The sequence below is a fragment of the Mustela nigripes genome, chromosome 6 (genome assembly GCF_022355385.1).
Source record: "Mustela nigripes isolate SB6536 chromosome 6, MUSNIG.SB6536, whole genome shotgun sequence".
Lineage (NCBI taxonomy): Eukaryota > Metazoa > Chordata > Mammalia > Carnivora > Mustelidae > Mustela > Mustela nigripes.
In genome coordinates, this window is record NC_081562.1 from 111,287,684 (window position 1) to 111,293,253 (window position 5,570).

The window sequence follows — 5,570 nt, forward strand, 5'->3', positions numbered from 1 at the left end:
ACACATCCGAGACGGAATCTGCCCTTCTTGCTCCCGGCATCCTGGGGCTGTGGAGACTCACTGACCTCTCTGCCTCATATCTCAACCTGTCCTGGGTCCCCATCCTCTCTGCCTTGCATCCGGACCCCATCGTGTGTGTTTTGTCCCGCGTCCTCATATCTGAGCACACATACGTGTGTTGTGTTACCCACTGCCTCCAGGGTCTCCCCCATCGTGGTGCAATGTCCTTTATAATTCAAGTCCTTCATAAGTTTCCTGCTGCACTTGGAAGTGGACACTGCTCAGCCTGGCTCAGGGCCCTGCAGGATTGGTCCTTCCGCCCCTGTACTCTCTCGTCACCCTGCTGTCCCCGGGCCCGGGGAGCCCGGCAGGTCCCTCTCCATCCCCACCATCTCTGATCCCACCCCTCAGCCCTCGGATTTTGCAGGTAATGTCTCCTGCCCGTGGCCGGTCCTCACACTGGCTGGCGGAGGCCCAGAGCCCTCCTGCCCTCGCGCTCACCCTCGGGCTCCTCCCAGACAGGTGGGTGCCAGGGACCAGGCCCAAGTGAAGCAGGAAAGGATTATCTTTCTTTTCTCTTGTTTTCCCATGAGATTTGGTTTGGTCGGATTCAGAGACGAACACCCGACAACAGCCACACCATAGTTGTTTGTTTTGTTTTTGTTTTTTTAATATTCACAGAACCTTCACACAATCCTAAAATACCGGAGATGTTTATAATTCTGGGCATGTGTTGACAAGAATGGCCTGCAGGTGGCATTTACAAGGAAAGGTCTACAAGTCAGATAGGACTCTCCGGTGCATTGTCATCGAAGACGTACGGAGTCCTGACGGACGCCCTCCGAGGGCCGTTCATCCACCTGGTCTTTCCAGCTCCGCCTGGACAGACTCAGGACACCCCGCGCAGGTCCGCTCGGGCTCCTCCCAACAGGGCAGGGGTAGGACCATCCATCTGCTTGGGGAGGACATTTTGTCTGACTGGAGGTGTCAGTGACTCCCCTGGAACTCACGTAAGACTTCTTGATGTCACTGAAATACACCGAGTGTAAAGCAATTTAAAAATGATCTTGTGTCTTAAATTTTAAAGGAAATCTTTTCATTGCGTGGATTCTGAATTCTTTTTTTTTAATTTTTTATTTTTTATAAACATATATTTTTATCCCCAGGGGTACAGGTCTGTGAATCGCCAGGTTTACACACTTCACAGCACTCACCAAAGCACATACCCTCCCCAATGTGGATTCTGAATTCTTGTTACCTTCCGATTACCTGGGGACAGTGAACGTGGTTTTACTTACCCTTCATGTTTCTTGGGTTTCAGGTCAAAAATGTGTCAGTTACAATTCAAAAAATGCATGTTCTAAATGGAAACTTTTAGGACATCCTTGGGTCCATCCAAAATTGGGTCCTTCCTTTCCAAGTGAACTTTAATAGATCGGCACATGAACTCTTCTCAGAATCAGGGCTACAGGCGTGGACACTGGCATACTTGCCAAGAAGTAGCTCTGGTGGGCCCATTTGTCGGGGGGTGTGGTAGGGCGTCCGAGTGAGCTCTGTGGAGTGATTTCAATTCAGACACCAGGTCCAGCCTGGGGCAGCTCTGAGAGCCCCAGTGGACAGAGGACGCCTGCCCTCTCTGCATTCAGCCTTGTCGGACAAGGCACAGGAGGGACGAGGAGCCCTGCCGTGGGCGCATCACTTTCTCCTGGGCTCGCCTCCCTGTTCCTGAAGCTTCCACGTTGCCGGAACCCTGCACAGAGCATTCTCATGTATGGTGCCAGTAAACCGGTTTGGGGATAAACATATTTTAAAATGTCAGCCTGCTTATTTGGTCCATGGGATGAGAAAGGCAAGATTCTCAGAAAATGCCATGTTTGGCTTGGACTTTGTCCCTGGAATGTGGAATGGAACACATGCTAGATTCTCCCAGAGCATCGCAAGGATTAAAAGAGAAAGTGTGAGCAAAAGCAATCGGCGAACTCCCATATGCCACATTGCACCAAGTTTCATTAGTCATTATTTGCCATACGTGCCGTGATTAGAACAATCAGACTGTATTGTCACATATCCATCGAGGGAGAGGATGTAAAACCTTAAAAAAATAAGAACTTGTACTGAATGTCCGAACTCAGAGACCGGCATAAAAACCTCCCATTAAAAAAAAAAAAAAAAAAAAAAAGAAGGAGGGAAGGAGCAAAATGGGAAGGAAAAAGATGCCCTTCACACTCAGATGCCACAGAACCACTTGAGGGCACGTGAAAGGTCAGTAAGAAAGAGACCATCCGGCTGGGGAGGCTGGCTGCGGCGGAGTGAACGACCAGCGGTCTCGGCTCAGCATCCCCCGTGCTGTCTGGTTGGAGACTTTCCCGGGAGGAAAGCCTCACCTGTGCCCTTAGCTCCCGCAGTCCGCTCTGGCCACCATCAGACGGTGCGGGCATGACCCGACACCTGGCTGGGCCGCCACGTCTTGGGGCCGCTCCTCCGTGCATACGCCGCGCCAGCAGCAGCGGCCGCTGCAGCCTCCCTGGGAGCTGGGCAGAAAGGCAAGGCCTCGGCCAGCCCGGCCTGTGCGGTCAGCATCTGGTTGTGGCTGTGGGAGCCGGTGGGGTCGTGTGCTCTTTGACGCGTGAGAGGCCCCACGTCCACCAGCTTCCACCAGATCGTCGGTTCTCAGTGCGTCTTTCCGCCCCAGTGTGGCTGGGCCCTCCCAGGGCTGGTCCTGCCCATCCGCCGCTGCGACCACTGCCCACGGAGATAAGATCGCGTCTCCTCGCCATGTCCCGGAGAGCCTGGGGGGCTCCTCGGGGGTCCCTGCAGCCCCCACGAGGGCAGCCCCATCAGGGATTTTCCATTCCCATCTGCCCCTTCACTGTGTGCCGTGCGCCAACCGACCCGACCGCCCGCCACCCTTCCCTCACCACCTCCGTCCAGCGGCACCGCTGTTCAACACGTGTCTCTGTTAGTAAGACGGACTTTCCAAAAGGAGATCCTGGTACCTGTTGATTTGTTTTAGTTTGCACATTCATATTTTCCTCGAGTATGATGCCAGGCTTTGGGATCAGCAGGAAAGGGGAGAGGGACCCACAGCGTCTCTCCCTCAGCCCTGTGGAGAGCGCCTTACTATGCAAAGGGAGTCCAGGGTGAGCGAGTGAGAGGCTTTTGCTGGCGGAGGTTTTTGGACTCAGAGACTCCCCACATTTCCAGACCAACATATTTTGCCCCTGCAGGCGCAGAGGCTGCCCGGTGTTACCTTCCCATGGACAGTCCTCTGTGTCCGTGCACTTATCCCGCTGGCATCTCTCTGCCACGTGGACAATTCAACGTTGTTGGGAAATGGGCTGCTTGCAAGAAACGTTGCTCTAGAAAAGAATATTTCTCTTATTTTATGAGCGTTTTATGTGCGCTTATTTGAATAGTCTTAAAGATATAGAAGTTGAATTTGTCCATCACGGAATTTCAGGAGTAATCGAAAGGGACCCTAAGACTCTCTCCTGATTGCACATTTACACCAGTGTTTTTCTTCTGTGATCACAAGCAACCCCACACACCCATGCATGGTGTGTTTGCTGTTCAGGTGGTCTGCAAACACTTTTTAAATAGAGACAAAGCATATTGTTGTGTAAGCATAGACTTGAATGTGCCTTCCCCGCTTTTTATGACTTGAAGCAGGTTTGTTTAGAGACTGGAACCAATTTAAGCCTCTTAAACTTGACAAAAAACTAAATAAGTGCTATTTCCCACTTGTTAATGGGATTTCCCCCCATTCAGCTGTGGGAGAACCACTCTGTCAGGGAAGAAGAGAAATGCAGCACTAAGCGATCTGAGAGCCTGTGAGGATGGCCGGAAACCCTGGTGTTCAATTCCTCTGGTGCACGGATGGACGGCCAGAGTGCAGGGTCCCCATGCCCGCGGAGGAGCTGCAGGGGTAGCCGACACCCACACCATGCAGGAGGCGTCCAAGCCAGAGTGCTTGTGATTAAAATGCAAGAGGATGTGGAGAGGTCGGCAAAATGTGGTGGGTCCTTGAGCCAACACACCTGGGCAAGAGAAGCTAGAATCTGCAAAGGGCATCGGAGGAAGATGTGTCCTGTGGGGCATCCAGGGTTTTGAGGGACCTGGGAAGGTACCATTCACACCTGTGACCTGCTTGCTCAGCCAGCAAGAATGAATGCCCAAGCGACTGAGATCATGGCCAACGTGAGCGTTGATACCTGAAGCTACCTCGAGCATAAAGCCGCCCTCCCAACCCGCACAGGCTCGAGGGCTGGCGCCCCGAGATCTTCCCCCTGCCCACCCTCTGTACCCCCACCACGCATCCACTCAGAGTCGGAGCGCCACCGAAGTAGAAAGCACGTGGGATTTTGATCGTAAACTCCTGATCTCAGGCTCCGGCTTCAGGTCAAGGCACGGAAGCTCGGCCACTATGCAGGGAACCCCTGACCTTTTCAGGATCCCAGTATCACTCGTCAACAAAATCGTGGTAAGGATAAATGTCCTCTCACCTCAGAGTTTCACGAGGCCGGGACAAAATCACGAGTGGAAGTGTCTTGGGAAGTCTGCAAAACCGTGCAAACGCTCCTGGTTGTCGGTGACCCAGGGGCGAGCAGGAGCAGGCAGGGTAGTTCAGAGGCTCTCAGAGGGACCCCGAGCACTGCAGGGCTTGAGTCAGGTCACAGAGGAAGGTGTGTCGATAAGGGAGGATTCACTCCATCTGGATGGAAGCCTGGCGTGGAGGGAGGCAAGCTGTTGTTGACGTCTGTGATTTCGTCATTTCTGAATTCACGTCCTTGGGACCTTGACGCTGTGTGGCTGGGCCACTCTGCATTCGTGGCTGGAGTCGGGAGCGCGCTCTGGGTTCTCAGTTGTTCTAATCACACCGGGGAACGCGCCGTCAGGGAGACAATGGGCCTATTCTCCCTGCTCCTGAATATACGGCCTCAAAAAGACGGCAGTTCCAGGAAGTAACTATGCAAATAGCGTTCGTAGTGCCTTGAAATTTATTCCCAGACAGACCAACTTCCTCATTCTGGAAATGGTAGCAATGCACATCTCATGAGGGAGATCCGCTTGCCTTTTACTTGTAATGCCGGGTAGAGCCTTGCCATTGTCCCCATAATGGCAGAGACAATACCATTAATGCAGCCACACAGGCCCTTCTAGGCACCGTCTTCCAGAACCTTCCATTTTCCACGAATTTCATCTCGGGCGCACCCCAGGACACACTGTGGGTGAGTGTGGTTTTTCCAAAACAGAAGACATCATCTCCTCCCCTTTTATTTAGGACGTGGGGGGCTTCTCCTTTATTTAGGGGATTCCACAGACTGGAGAAGCCTGTACCACTGTGTTGGAAATCTCCGCCAAGCATGGACAGGGAGCTGGTGTCCATACAACCCAGGAGGCCGCTAATCTGGCTGAGGACTCAAGGGCCCCGGGGGGAGAGAGGTGGCATCAGGCTGCGTCTTCCAGCCAGGGTGCTTTAGGTTTCACAGTTCACGTGCGGACTGTTCCAGTCTGTGCAGGACCCCGGGTACCACAGATGCCTATTCGGTGTGTGTGATGTACAGATGGTA

The 5,570-nt window shown here is 53.1% G+C and overlaps 1 long non-coding RNA gene across 1 annotated transcript; it reads right to left on the reverse strand.

Annotated features, from left to right (window-relative positions):
- Nucleotides 1-679: 679 nt before the first annotated feature.
- Nucleotides 680-4,920, reverse strand: LOC132020849 (uncharacterized). The gene is made up of 3 exons (XR_009405110.1): nucleotides 4,503-4,920; nucleotides 3,251-3,359; nucleotides 680-955 (listed from the first exon to the last, which is right to left on the reverse strand). It is a non-coding gene; the product is annotated as an uncharacterized LOC132020849 (long non-coding RNA).
- Between the last annotated feature and the right edge of the window lie 650 nt (nucleotides 4,921-5,570).